At 43.0% G+C, this 15990-nt stretch overlaps 1 pseudogene; it reads left to right on the top strand.

Moving 5' to 3' along the window:
- The first annotated feature begins 4826 nt into the window (after nucleotides 1–4826).
- On the top strand, nucleotides 4827–13198 carry LOC123345340 (annotated as a pseudogene).
- The last annotated feature ends 2792 nt before the right edge of the window (nucleotides 13199–15990 follow it).

The raw sequence follows: 15990 nt of genomic DNA, 5'->3' as shown, positions 1-15990 counted from the left end.
TCACACTAGGGATCTTCCATCTGGAGGATAGGCCCATCAATGGCTATTAGCCAGAATGGGCAGGGATGGTGACCCTAGCCTGTTTGCTAGAAGCTGGGAACATAGGTACTGGAACTAGGGGTGCTGGGGGTGCTGCCACACCCCCTGGCTTGAAGTGGTTCCATCATATACAGGGTTTACAGTTTGGTTCAATGGCTCTCAGCAGAACCCCCACTATAAAAATTGTTCCAGCACCCCTGGCTGGAAACGGGCAACAGGTTGGATAGCTTGATGATTACCTGTTCTGGTAATTCCCTCTGAAGCACCTGGCATTGGGCACTGTCAGAAGACAGGATACTGGCTAGATGGACTATTAGTCTGACCCAGTATAGCCGTTCTTATGTTCTTATCTGTATACAGAAGCTCTGTTAACTGGGGCAAAATTAATCAGAGCCTGTGGCAGTTGTTCATGGGCAGGAGGCATGGAGAGACAATTTCTCTCACGGGGAAACCTTCTCAAACCAGCAATTCTTGTAGGAATGAGGAAAGGAGAACACAGGGATCACATGGAAAGATGCCCCAGCACAATAATATCTTTGTGGAGAACCAAGGGCAGGCAGAGGGGACACATTTTTAAAATGTAATATCTCATAATGGGGAAGATCAAACAACTATGTTGCTAGCTTGCAAATCGAAGCACAGCACCATTGGAAGCTTTGGCTAATTATCCTGCTATTAACCAAAAAGGGAAATCCCTGCAGAAATGCTAGTGCTAAGAGCTAGTTACTTTCTTTTCCAAATGCACTGAACCAGGAAAGGCACCTGGAGCTCTCTACTCAGAGATCTGTAAAACCCTTGGCTGCCAATGTAGGGTAAATGTGATGAGTCAGGATCACTTGCAGGGATCAGATGTAATTCAGTTTCCTTCAGTTGAGACTGATCGGGTGGGGGGGCTATTAATAGGAGTAGGTTATGGAGTGTGGCTTCAGCCACTGGGAACTGGAATGGGACCGTTAATTCATGTTAGATCAATTATCACGTGATCACAACATTGCATGAAATGAAAAATGGTTGACAAAATTAGGGCACAGCTTTCACAATGCTTGGCCAGCTTATGAAGGCAGGAAGCAGACTTGTATATGTTACTATTACAGCACTCCCGCCTGCTAAGCCTGTAGCTGAACCGCTCCTTGGTGCTCTTGAGGTGGCTGGTGTACGGCTTCATGAGGAGAATAAGGGGGCAAGATCCCCCAGGATCTCTCCTGGCATTTCAACATTGCCAATCGTAATCCACCAGTTGGGAAAGAAGGTCCCTGCTTGCAGCTTTCTGAACAATCCTGTATTTGTAAAGAGATAAGTATCATGCACACACACACCCCCGACAGCCAACACTGATGTCAGTAAAGCATCCCCGGTGATCCATCAGCGCTTGCATTACCACTCTGCTCACTCATTTGAGGACTGTAAGGCTTATGTGAGAAGCTGCTGGTGTTACCCACACGCTCTAGAGCAGTGGTCCCCAACCTTTTTGTGGCCAGCAGCACATTCATGTTTTCAGAAGAGTGTGGTGGGCGCCAACAATTTTTCAAGGCTTATTTTGTATTTGTACATTAAATAATACAAAATACATCATATTTAATATACATAATCTATGAATCCATAAGATAAAAAGGGTGATTTTACATGTAAAAGGTATTAATTAAATTATTCAGCAATTACTCTTTCATCTTACCACGTGAATTTGCTCTTTTTTTCTACCTGTAAGAAAAATTAAGGAGTTTTTACAAAATAAATATCATAAACAGTTTTCATCTTATTTATTTTTAAAAAGTTAAACATTGTTGAACTGCTGGTCCAAATATATTTATTATTCTGACTTTAACCTAGAATGAAGCCTGCAGCCCCGGCGTTCTCTGTCCCCGGCAGGTGCGGGGCCATAGTTTCTCTCTGGTTTAAGCTGCGGCCTGGTGCCTGCCAGGGACAGAGAACACCAGCGCCCAGAGCCTGCAGACCCGGAGAAGCCGGAGAGAAGCCGCAGCCCCGCACCTGTCAGGGACAGAGAATGCCGGTGCCTGCAGCCCCAGAGTTCTCTGGCTCCAGCAGGGCTGGGGCCGTGGCTTCTCTCCAGCTTCAAAGCTGCAGCCCCGCGCCTGCCAGGGACAGAGAACACTGGCGCCCGCAGCCAGTGGGCCCTGGAGTTCTCTGTCCCCAGCAGGCGCAGGGCCGTGGCTTCTCTCCCCTGCTGGGTACTAGGGCAGGCTCACATAAATGCCCCGGCGGGTGCCATGGCACCTGTGGGCACCACATTGGGGACCACTGCTCTAGGGCATCCACCTTTACCCAGTTCCTCGGGCTCAAGGCATAACACAGGTACTTTAGGCATCCTCTTACCCCTACCTTGGGCTCAGGGCACAACCTTCTGTGGGCTTACGGGACCTTTTAGCGGTGAAAAAGCCTTACAGAGTAATATCCTGAACCTCTGTTTATTAACAGTTACCAGGACAGAATGCACATGCTAAGGATACAACGCTCCCCACTCACAATAAGGCAGATGAACTTTTCCTGGTGGTCAGCCAGGATCAGGTCATCTGGGGACTCCAGCACCTGCACAATATAGTTGGCAGGGTGTTGAGGTCTGGCATTTCTGATCTCGGGCTGTGTCTTGTCATTGGTGCCAAAAGAACTTTCTTTGGGACCTCCAAACCGTGCATATAATAGAGAAGGAGGGCTCATAAAGGCAAACCAATAAAGAAGCAGAGATTTAACAACCCCAATTGTCGCTACGTGATTCCTTGCCAGACACAAGGCTGTCAACGTTTTCTTTAAACGATCTTAAGATCACTGTCTTTATTCGGTGGTGGTGGGTGTTATTAGGACAGGAACACCTTCTTAACAGCACAATGTTACATTGTTTGAATGGAATTTAGATAGACTGTGAGGCGGTGACTTTCTGCTGCTTGGCTGATGGCTGCTGCTGTTCCAATGTCCCTGCTGAAATGGCCTCCGATCATACACTGGTTTTGTTAATTAATGTAGTTAATTAAGAGAAGTACATTATCTAAGGCTTTGCCAAATCTAGTTTTAAATGTTTCAAACAATAAGGCTCCATTACTTCTTTTGGGAGACTATTCCATAGTCTGATACATCTCACTGACAGGATTATTATTATAATTATTGGGGGGGGCTTTTTTTTTTCATTTTCTGCAGCTTAATTTGAGCCCAGTGCCTGAATTTATAGCCCTGTGTTTTCCCTTAAATGTTGTATTTTCCCTACTACCTTCAAACAATCACAAGGCCAAATTCTGCTCTGTGTTAACCCATTATCATTCCTTTGGAATTAATGAGCAGAATTCAGTCTATATACTTCAAGGGATGTTGTCACTTGGCGTGTGTCTGTGTTCTCGCCGTATGCTTTCCTAGCTCTGCGTAGATAGTTGGTTCAGCAGACCTCACTAGTACTACCTAGAACTTTCACAGACTTGGTTCGGTGACGAAGGCGCTCTGCCAGGTTTATTATCGACAAAGCACGGTACTAGCACCCTGGCTCCCTGGTGACAGGTACATTAACATATGTGGGTGCATCACAATGGACTCAGCTCAATCAGCAGCGGGACTTTCTGCTGCCCCCTAGGCTGGACAAAGGTGCCCCATCCGATGATTTCTCTTTTATACATTGGTACAAACCAGTTACGTATTACACTCCTGACGTGGTTAGTTACCAACCCGTGTACCTGCTCGTTTTAACAAAACATTCCCCATCCATCATTCTATCTTCCCATCTTTGTCTTCCTCGGGGTTGGTGTGTTCCTGTACCATCTCTCGGGAATGAGTTTACATGGCTATCCTGTACCTAGTAGTGCCAGTGTTTTAGCAGCGCTCACTGGACCGTTGGTTCCGGCCTCAGGTCTTGCACCAGGCCCTGTGCTCCAGGTTCTCTCCTTCTACTACAGGGGGTGTTGTATATGTAGAAAAATGTATATGCAACCATTGTCTGGATAATAATAATTAATACCTAGATAGGAAAAGTAGCTGGAGGAAACCTTCCTTGACACCCCTTAAAGTCATGTAACGCCCACATGAGAAACAAAGCAACTTCAGCCACATTGTAATCCTCTTTAGTTTATGACACTACCATACTGAAATTATGATTAGTTTCAGACAAATTGTAGGGCTTTTTTATTTATTTATTTCAGCCATTAGCAGGAGATAACATTCTGCATGGAATGAACAATGTTTTTGCTTGTCTATGGCCATTCCTATTTGCATTAATGGGCGATTGAAGGATACAGTGGCAGGAGCTGGGCAGTTGGTGTTACTAGAGATGGATGTAGCTCTGTGAACTGTAAGCTAGTAGACAAGGTGACAGCAGACGGTGGTCAAGAATGTAGGCTACTTCCTGCATTTTGTGGGACCCATAAAAGTTGTTATTGTTGTGCGGTGCCGGTAAAATCTTGTGTGCAGTTCTTCACATGGAGCGCCTAACAGTTGGCACTGAGGTAGGGAAGTAAGACATCACAAGGCATCAGTACAGACAAGTGACTTTTAAAAGTAGGCAGGTTAGGCCCTCCCACTTTTTACTGGCCATGGAAGCGAGTGAGGAGGCAGGGGCGGAGAGGAGCAAGAGGGGTCAGGGTCTTGTGAGGAAGCAGCAGCGCAGGAGCGGGCCTCGGAGAAAGCGGCTGCGAGAGCATGGGGGCGGGGGAGAAGGGGTAGTGCGGGGGCTGGGCCTTGTGGGGAATGGGCGGAGCAAGGCCGGGGGCTTGGGGAGAAGGGGCGGGTCTGGGCAGCTCTGGACTCAGCAACAATCTCTCCCCCTTCTGGTCCTTGTGTATCCCTCCCACGGAGCAATGTCGTCCCTTTGTAAGTCTGTGCTGTGGACCTGCGTCCAGTGCTGAATGGGGGAAAGTGTATTTTAAATCTGCAGGTTGGGTTGAGGATTTTCTCGCTGACTGTCGTGTCAGGTGGGTGGGGAGGACACACTGACCCCGTTGGCTTCACAGATGGTGTGTCTCTGTGGTTTATTTATTTTTTTACTAATCATAATACCTAGCATCTTTTTGGTGCTTTTTCTCTGTAGCTCTCAAAGCTCTTTATAAAGCAAGGTTAGGCTTGTTAGTGCTCAGACCTGCTGACTCCCAGCCATGTCCTAGCCACTGGACGGCACTGCCTCCCTTATGGGAAAGTCCTGGACTCAAAACCGTTCTAGAGAATGTTTAAACCAGGACGTCTATTGGGTTTTGGAGTAATTTTTACTGAACTTTATTCAATATCTATAGAATCCTATAAGTTTCATGCTGATTAAATTCTACAGGACTTTTCTGTACAGATAATAGAGCCCTTGGGGCAGCGACTGTGTCTTCCTATAAATCTGTACCGTGCTGAGCGTGACGTGGGTGCCCAAGAAATACCTACGCTCCTCTATCATCCCCTGGGACTGGCACCTTTCCCACAAACTATCTCCACACAGTTTGCCCCTTCAGGTGAGTTATTTTGGGGAAGGTTATTTGGCTCTGTGCACTTCCTATACCCTCTGCGCTCAATTTTGCTTCCTAGAACTATCAAATGCTCCAGTCTCCAGCCATTATCATTGTTATTTTGTAGGGTTCCAAACTAAACGAGGCACTTCGCCGAAGTCCTAGGAAGAGGTGGTCTCTGCTCCAAAGAGCTTCCAACCTCAATGTAATTGTAACACACACTGCATGGGAGTAACAAGCTGCAGGGAGGGAATGGTGGAGGGGAAGATGGTATAATAATACGCGTCTCCACTGACAAGAGGTGCACATCTCGCAGCAGTGGGATCATTTTAAATAAGTAAAACAGATCAGGTTTAAACTAGTGAAAAGTCATGGCTCACTTAGGGGTGAATTTTGTCAGAGAAAAACAGAGTTCTCACTCTTGTTGGGTGCAGCAAGTCAGATACTTTATTCTCTAGCAATTGCATAGAGGGAGAGAATGCACGAGGACACAGGGTTTCCCCCACCTAGGCAGGTCTCTCTCCAGGTAAACATTTACAGCAGCATTTATACCTTTGATTACATACAATAATAAGCAACAGCTGCATTTTATTTATACATAGGTCATCCTGGTATCTTATTTTTCTCACCTCTATTTACACTCTAGTCTACATTCCATACTTATCTAACACAAGGTCACAACAACTTCTCACACAGTTGGATGCGGAGTGGGAGTCCCAGGGGGCTGTCTGGGGGCAGGGGTGTGGATAAGGGTTGGGGCTGTCAGGGGACAGGTAGTGGGTAGGATCCTAGGGGGGGAGTTAGGGTGGGAGGGGTCTCAGGAGGGGGCAGTTAGGGGACAAGGAACAGGAGACTTAGGGAGGAATCCCCTAACTCAATGGCAGTTAGGCACATAACCTGCTTAGGTGCTTTTGAAAATCCCACTAAGGGGCTACCTGCATGTTTAGACTCCTTTGACAATCTGGCACTTAGAACACAATCTTGCAAACATGCAAGTCCATAGCTCTGAACTCACGGGCCCATCATCCTTCCAAGATCTGCCCAAGGAAACGACTTTGCACAAGAATCTTCTCCCAACTGTGCACAAGGCAGGCTCAGCCATTCCATGGCATCATCCCTCTTTTGGCTGAACCTCACAGAAGATTCTCCAATGGGCCTAGTATCAAGTTACGGAGATTTAGTAACATTAACTGCTGACATTCTGTCTATATTTAAATGAACTCCATTCTCTTCCTTTAACTGCTGAGACCATTCTGTTCAGATCACTTGCCTAAATGAGTTCCCTGCAGATTTTTTTATTCCCCTCACAGTTGCAGCCTGGAGAATGATCTTCTGACCCTAGAAGAGAGGTGCTTTTGTGAGGAAAATGGTTACATTATGGTTAAGAGTCTGGTTTCTGAGGAAGACATTGATCGCTTCAGGTACACAGTGATAAGCTGCAGCAACACAATCAGATTCTTTCAGACCACAACTAATTTGGACTGTCCTGGATTGTCACAAGACAGAAGCATCTCAGTAATCAAGGACTTATTGCTTCAATTAAATAACAGAAAGAAAGTGGGCCAGGTCCTCAGCTCTGCCAAGGGTGAACTGTATAAAGCAGCTGAGACACCCAAATGGCCCAGGTTATCGGCCCCCTGCTTTTCTCCTCTGCTCTGCGAGTAAGGGAAGAAAGCTGTCTCTGAGCCACCCTCTGCTCATCTAATCCTGGGCCACCCAAGGCCTTAGCTGCTCTAAGTTACGCACTGGCTGAGGAAAGGGCAGAGTGCTGTGAGTGCCATACATCTTTCACATCCTCATGTCCCTGGCATGCTACCTTGCCTTGCCAGGTCCATCAATGGCTATTAGCCAAGATGGTCAGGGATGCAACCCTATGCTCTGCGTGTCCCTAGCCGCTGGCTGCCAGAAGCTTGGAGAGGACAACAGAGGATGAATCACTTGATAATTGTCTTGTCCTGTTCATTCCCTCTGAAGCACTTGGCACTGGCCACTGTTGGAAGACTGGATACGGGGCTACATGGACCATTGCTCTGACCAGTATGGCCGTTCTTATGCTCAACACGCCTACCTAAAGTTACTGGCTGCACCACAGTTGAGGTGTCCCCTGTGTCAGGGAACATCCTTTGCTACCCAGTTAGGGCAGCTTTCCACCTGTTTCTGGCAACACAAAACTGCCAAGGCAGAGAATCTGGGGTAATATGTTTTAAAATAGTGAGGTGGCAATGCCTGAAAACTAAAATGGTTTTAATGTGTTTTCTTCTTCTCCTCCACCCTTCAGAACTGAGCTTATAAAGATCTGCAACAAAGGTGCAAGATAGACTGATGTTATCGAGAGATTGGGACACCGCTAAATCAAACAACATTCTAGATGAAAAATTGGTTATTAAAATTCAGAATTTCCAGGAAAATGAAGAGCGCTTCAGATACTGGTCCTTGGCTCAGGTCAAAAAACCCAACATTCTGGTGGGGTTTGGTTTTACAAATAACTGTTGGCATATATGTTTAAAATGACTAGTTACTAGGAAGCATTAGTTTTCAGAGAAAGGAATCCACATATGTGAGTTCTCAAAGTAACTAACTGGATTTTACTGCAGTTCACTCGCAGACATTGTGCAGTTTACAAAGTGCATGGGGATGTGTACTACTATTTAACACTCATCTTTCCTAGGATCCTGTGTACCAGGAGTTCCGAAAAGAGAGATGATGCCTTGTGGCTGAAAGGCCCCATCTTGAGGATATGTATTTCCAGTCATATTAGCTCAACTGAATTAGCTGAACACCACTGAAAAGCCTTGCTAGGAATGGGATGCAGGTTAACTGGGGCTGATTGAAAAAAATATATCAAAGCTTCATTTCAAAGGAAAATTACTTTTTGGAGAAAACACAACTTTTTCTCTAAGTGTCTGCCGTCCTCAAAAAAAACCTGGCTTTTTGTAGGAAACCTGAAAATTGGTTTGTTTGGCAGGAAATTTTTTTTTTGTCCAACTGCTGAAAACCATCCCTGCCCATCCTGGCTAATAGCCACTGATGGACCTATCCTCCATGAATTTATAGTCCTTTTTTTGAACCCTATAATGTTAGCCTGCATCTTAACAGAATATAAGGTGATGGAAAAGCCACTTGATTGAACAAACACATTTGAAGAACATACCCTTTTTTCCGTCAAGACATACCCTACAGCTGTTCTGCACTCTCAGCAAGTCATCTCACACTGCTAAAGAGAACGGATGTGGAATGTATAGGGAAATGCAGAATGGATAAACGAGTGCTGTATGCTGCACTGTTGTGGTAGCATTATTTACTTATTTCATCCTTCAATGCCATATCAACTGGATTGTAACTGGACACCTGATGTTCATTATTGGTCTAGCTGAAATGTGGGATTTTTAATACTGCAAGTAAGTAACAAGCAAGTACAAGTAAATAGCCTGCAGCAAATACTTCAGTACACAACATTATTAAAGGAGAGCTCTAAGTGGTGGGAGAACGGTGCTGAAAGGTCCATCCATCCCACTATATTGCAGTGGGTAGGGAAGGAAGAGTGGAGGGCTCTGATTTGAGCATGAGCCTCCCGACAGCACCCTTTGCAGCTAGATCTGTTGTGCTGGGGAAAGCTGTGGGAGTGAGAAATCGCACACATGTGCCCGCACATCGTCTGGGGCCAGGCGCAGAAAAAGGAGGAAAATCATTGTCATTCCAAAGTCAGTGGCTGCTGCAGTTGGCTCCCCCAGTGACATCACTAGTGAAGGGTTAGAAACAGCACAAGTACTTCCTGGGATCGAGTGCATTATCTGAGTCACAGCTGAAGGAACAACTGAAGGAACTGCACAATACCCGTGGGACTAGACCTGATCTAATTGGATGGTAAATTGCTAAAACAGCTTAGTTCTGGTAAATACTAGGAGAGTTGAGATCCCAAGAATGGCTGGTATTGTAGGATGCAATTTTTAAAGGAGCATAAAGGATTTAGGCACCTGACTCCCAATTAAATTAAATGCGATTTGGGCCTGTAAATCCCATATGCCCATTTGAAAATCCCAGCCAGGGTTTTCTTGCTTCATTCTGCTCTGTGACAGTCCTGAGCAAATTTTACACCCAGTTTATAAACAGCCTTCAAGACAAGCACTCACATGACATTAATTATAGCAAGCTACATGGTCACACTAATATTAGCCATGTCTTACCTGACCATGGAAAGAATCTCAGGGAGAAATACGAGTGACATGTCATGCTGAGTTTGCTGGCTAATCCTTCAATGCAGAAGGGAAGCAACTTTGAATGAAAGCACTGTTATAGGTTAGTTAATAAGCTTATTGATGAAGTAGCCCGTTTCTGAGGTGGTTGGGGCACTGAATAACAATTAATAAACACAATAAAAATACCAATGTAGTACTGTAAAAACCCACCCGCCAATACAAGCCTGTAAAGACAAACCCAGGGAGTACTTCAAGGGAAATGTGAGTGCCTGCCGAGTGGTGGAATCCCTAAAACACAGCTAGTGTCTGAGCATGGGCAGCTGTTGGGATTAGGCTCAAGGAGGAGACCTTGAATGTATTGTTATTTCTGTATTTGTTTATTTGTACTGCCATAGGAACCTAAGGGTTCCAATCATACCCCAGAGTTCCACTGCACCGGGCGCTGCACAGATACACAACCGAAAAACAGCTCCGTCCCATGGAGCTCGAATTAATCTAGCCTGAGTCTAAACTGGTCTGCCACTTCATTCACTTTCTCCTTGTTGTCTGCATTTCCTTACCCCTTTCTGTGTAATCAGGCTGGACTTGTGTTGCTAGTTACAGTATGGGTGATGTTGCTTTAGTAGACCGTATATACTTTATGGGCAAAGGCTCCAACCCTGCAAATGCTTATTCCCATGCTTCATTTTACTCTCACAAGTAATTCCACGGTAGGCAATGGCACTCCTCGGGGGTTTAAGTTTAAGCATGTGTAAGGATAAGTCTTGGGGGCAACTTTAGAAAATTACCAACAAATGTGTAACATCTTCTAGTGCTGACATCACTCTAACCTGATATAAGATGCTTAAATATTATAGTTAAAATCTCTAAGCCATTTTCAAAGCAGTAGATACTATAAGAGATAATCCGTTTTCACTGGATTCAGTGGATGTTACAACAGTGACTTCCTGATTTTTAAAACATTTTTTTCCCATAGATCCTAAAATATGTTGAGTGCTTCTCAGGACCAAACATCATTTGGTTTTTAAGGTCAAGATTGACAAAGCCCTGGCTGGGATGATTTAGTTGGGTTTGGTCCTGCTTTGAGCAGGGGGTTGGTCTAGATGACCTCCTGAGGTCCCTTCCAACCCTGAGATTCTATGATTCTATGATCATGGCACTGCATGCAATGCTGATAAATAAACCTCCAGATTCTGGTAAGGAGATGTTTCAGGAGGGGAAAAGCCTTTTAGTTCTGTATAAAAGGTCACTATCAAGTTAAAAGTAAATGGCCATATTTTCTAAGTTTATTAAGTCAATCTCCAATTGGTGATAGTGTGCACTGGTTAAATGTGCAATTTTGCACACAGCGGTGAGAAAATCAAGCAAATGTCCTTCTGTAAAGCGTGATGTTATTAATGTGCTAGTTTGTTAAAAGTGAAATAAATTTGAGCATCTAATTTACTTTTTATTCTATGTATTTGTGTTTTGTATTTCGTACAGCTCGGGCAATGAAAACAGGCTGGTGATGTTCTACTTTTTGGCTATCAGGCAATGGTACAATGTTAGGCTTGCAAATAGGAGAGTAAACGCTTTATATCTAAATCATAAACTGTTTTCAGGGGGAATTGTTTTAAAAGATGAAATGTTTATAATGACAGGCCAAGCTGGGAGAAAGTGAAAAGAAGTTTTCTGCAAATTTGGTAAATTCTGATTGGAATTAGCTTCACAGCTTGTTCAGTGTTTACAATCTTTTTTTTTTTCCATGTGAATAATTTTTTTTTTTTTGCAAGGATGTTTTGGGAAAACTGAAGCCTCATGATTACTTGATCAAGATTGGATGTCTTTCTAAAAATTATGCTGTAGCTCAACTATAATATATGGGCTTGGGGCAGGAATTACTGTATGAAATTCTATGGCCTGTGTTATGCAAAAGGTCAAACTAGCTGATCATAATGGTCTACTCGGGCCTTGAAATCTCTGAGACTTGTGTAAATATTAGAGCTGGTCAAAAGTTCATGATGTGAACAGTAAGAAACTTTCATATAGTGGTAAGACTGACCTGCTTAGGAGTGCTCGCCATCCCCTGCCTCAGGATTCACAGTACTTCCCCATCAGGCCGGCAGAATGCTTCATGTGCGCCTGGACTGCCATGGAGCACGTAGATGGCAGCAATGGCTGTTTGAGTGCGTTGCCAGGAACACATTAGGGTTTCCTGAAAGAGCACCAATACCCTGAATGGCAGGTAAAATTGCAAGTGGGAATAGAAACTGCATGTAAAATTAAATGAGGTCTTGTTTTTTGGAGGTTGGTTTTCTTTTTATTCATAACAAAGTTGGAGATGAGTTGTGCAAATCCTTCACTGTTGTTAGCCAAAACCTTAAGAACATAAAAACATAAGAACGGCCATACTGGCTCAGACCAAAGGTCCATCTAGCCCAGTATCCTGTCTTCCAACAGTGGCCAATGCCAGGTGCCCCAGAGGGAATGAACAGAACAGGCAGTCATCATGTGATCCATCCTCTGTCACCCAACCTTTCCTGTCCAGGGAAGAAAGCTCTTATGCTTTCCTCTGAAGGATCTGGTTCTGGTCACTGTCAGAGGCAGGATACTGGACTAGATGAACCTTGGATCTGATCCAGTCGGGCTGTCCCTAAATTGTTTTATTTTGAGAATTTGTTTGTATTCAGTGTGTCTAAAGAATCTAAGTCTCAGCCCCAGGGAGTTAGAGAAAGTTTTTGCTCTGGTTCCGGTTATGTGCTCAAAGCCCAACTGTAAGTCATTCATTTATTTATTTATAGGGAAAACCCAGGAGTGTTGCCCATCCAAAGCTCTCCTTGCTATATAGGGGTCAACAGATTATTTTGGATCCATGGAGGGAAGCTTGTTCTACTGCCCAAAGTCCCTCCTGGAAAATGCTCAGCCAGCAGCCCCCGCTTCTTTCTAATGAAAGGGATTCTAGTTTGAGTGCCTCTGCCAAGCGAACTCTCACAGCATGGCCTAAGAGATGCTTTAACAGCAGTGAGCAATGAGCTCACTCAATGTTTCCTCCTGCCTTGAGATGACGGTTTGGAGATTTTGATCCAATGTGGTTTAAGAATATTTTCATATGGAATCTTACTTTCATTCTTGAGCTTTCAATACCTTGTGCACAAAGTCTCTTTCATATAATGTCATCCTCCTCCCTGGATGTGTTCAAAGCACCACATGCAATACATAGGATCTACCACTCAGCTGCCAGCCTGGTTAGTAAACGTCAACTCCAGTGTCAATCAAACGAAGACCTGAAATGGAATAGTGCAGAGTTTTCCAAAGCTGAGATGCGGCAGCAGTTTTATGGATGCTAGTTCTCCCATGAAGTAAATTCAGTTTCTGTTTGTTTCTAGGGTGGTGTTCATAAGGTGTACTATGGAATCTCTGAATAGGGTTCACCTCATTATGGAGAAGGGCAGCATAGTATTCTTCCATCCCCTGCTGATTCATGGCTCTGGAATGAACAGGACTCAATGGTTCCGGACAGTAGGAAACTTTTTCAAATTATGGAGTCTGATGTTCCAACAAAATGAATAAGAGTAAAATGCTCTGATAATTTTATGGATGTTTAATAATCTCTCTAAAATATTATCATAGATTTCAGATCCAAGTTTAGATTTTGTTGACTCTGATCTAATTCTGTTGCAGTTTTCCCCTTGTCTATCCAGTGTTTGAAAATGTATTTAATTCTGCAGCAAAATTCTTAAGTGGTGCATTAAAATATTTACTTAATTACAGAATTTGTGAGCCAGTTTTCCTCTCACTTACACCAATGGAAAACAAGGGTAACTCCCTTAAAGTCAGTGTGTAAGACGGACCTGAAGTGAGAGTAGAATAATGCCACAAATGTCTAATTCTCTCTTTAAAGCACCGCGGAAGGGTTTGCTACATTTAGAATGGGGCTGACATTTTTAAGAGAGATTGCCACCTTCAGAAAAGAAGCTTTGAGCCCATCTAACTAAACTGGGTGACTACTGTATGCAATTTCAATGCATATTCATTTCAGATGGATTTTTTAACAAATTTGTTTTAGTATGTTTATATCCCTGTTGTGTTTGCTGACCATAAATATTTTAGTGAATCATTTTATTCAAAGAAATGGAAACAGAAAATTGTAAAAAGCAATATTGGAGAATACTTTCAGACAACTTATTTCAAATTCATAATTGCAAGTATTTACAAGAACACATGACTCTAAGGTCTTGTCCGGAGGAGGATTTAAGGCGGGATGATTGCACATATTAGTTACCACATTTCAAAAGTCTAGTGTAGACAAGGTGCATAAATTCCACATATGCTAAATTGATCGAGTTTAGCCTGGTCTTTAACTCAGCAGTTCTCAAACCACTAGAACTGATAGAAAATTTTCAGGAGCCATTTCCATCGGAAAAAGCTAATTTTACAAAATGGAAACATATCACAGGAATGTAATGATTGCTTTGAAATTTTCTTAAAGTTTGGATATGGTCAGAACAGTTTGTTGCTAAAGACTAAGTCAATACACTTCATTTTGACTTAACTGTTTTGACTTATTAACATAAAAGTTGAAACAAACTGTTTCAATATGGTTGAAATGAAATATTCTGGAATATTTTGTTTCATAAAAACATTTTGACATTTTATCTTGATTTGGGACTAAATCAAATTTTGAAATCTTGTAATTTCACAGGGGACAGAAATTCCATATTTGGCTCAGCTCTTTCGACCAATTTAGCATGTGTTAAGGGCAGTGGACTTTGTCTATACTAGACTTTTATATATGTTAGCTAAAATAGGCCTAAGAGCTGAAGGGAAAAGCATCACACTAACTGACTTATGTGCTCAATAAAACCTAACCAACACAGCTCTATTTTTCCATATCAGATACAATACTCCAGCACAATCTATGAATCAAGAATCACTTGCAGACATTACTGACTGAATAATGAATACATTTCAGAAAATCATGAGCTGTTCAGAGACAATTTATGAAGAGAAAAAGAGGTTAAAATCTTTTGATCACTCATTTGCTCAGCTCTATACTTAATGTACTTACAGATCTTACAGCATCCCCTGGGGCATGAGGAAAATTGAATTGATTGTTTGCAAATACTATTAGTTCATTTCATTATCTTAAAAACAAAAATGGGATAAAACGTTCTAGGATAACTAATCCTTACAGGGGATTTTCACACTGAGGAAAACTAGAAGAGAGAATATACATAGTTTCTTTCATCCAGAGGGAACCCAAAATGCTATAGAAAGTATTATCACAACATTGGTCTATGTTATCGAGTGGCTTTATTACCTTTTCTCTCCTCCGTTCCAGCCTATTTATTGTTATATTTATTTGTTAGGTCTTGTGTTATTTTTAGATTGTGAGGAAGGGATTCTGTCTGCCTAAGTGTTTGTAAACTACCTACAACTAAGGGACCTTTGTCTTGTTCAGTGCATGTAGGAACTACTATAATCTGAATAATAACTAGTAACAAATATAGGAATTATTTCACCCACTACTGAAAGGCAAGACCTTTGAAACCCCACAACTGTTTAACAATACAGTACCTTTTTGGATAAGAAGTGGACAGTATCTAGTTCTATTGAAACGACAGGGTAAGCAGACTGTGATAAACTTCGTGTTTTCAACAAATTTTTATTTGGGCAAACGCTCCTACTCAGCTACAGTTGGTCCATTTTAAGTCTTATTTAAGAGACAACAACTTCAGAAGCACAATCTTATTCTGAACATAATGCAAAGATTTTTCAGCTTCTTACAGACTCAGAGGAAAGGTCATCTGCTGACCCACCACCACTTCCATCAGGATTGTAGCACCTTAGGTTCTTCTTACCAGGGCTTCCATCCAAATACTGCTCTTACCCAGTCCTGCTTAACTTCTGATCTCAACATGATCTCAAAAGGTCATAGCAAAAAGTAACACGCGGGTAATAAAATGTTGTTATCCTTATTGTATGAGTAAAGGGCAGCAGAACTGTGCGTAGCCTGTCCTTATTGAAGGGAGTCACACTCAGTGCTTAGTTTGTTCTGGGGCTTATCAGGGCTGAGCCCAGCATATCTAGGCTTGGCAGTTCATAGCCGCAGGAGCTCTGGGTTTACCACATCAGTTATGAAAGTAAAAAACTTACTTGAGCTCTGGCATCTAATTGCGTCAGCTCCAGCACCTCTTTCATTACAAATTAAGTGCTGGTTACCGTCAACTGAACTGCACTTGCTAAGCAGGGGGGTTGAATGCCAGTCCACCACTGTTATATAATTATGATATGTTTTGTACAAAGCATGCCTTGTGAGGTATCAGTCTAAAAGTCTTGATCTGCTAAACATCAATATTTCG

Source organism: Mauremys mutica, chromosome 1 (assembly GCF_020497125.1).
Source record: "Mauremys mutica isolate MM-2020 ecotype Southern chromosome 1, ASM2049712v1, whole genome shotgun sequence".
In the NCBI taxonomy this organism is placed as follows: domain Eukaryota; kingdom Metazoa; phylum Chordata; order Testudines; family Geoemydidae; genus Mauremys; species Mauremys mutica.
This window is presented reverse-complemented; position numbering and strand designations above follow the sequence as displayed.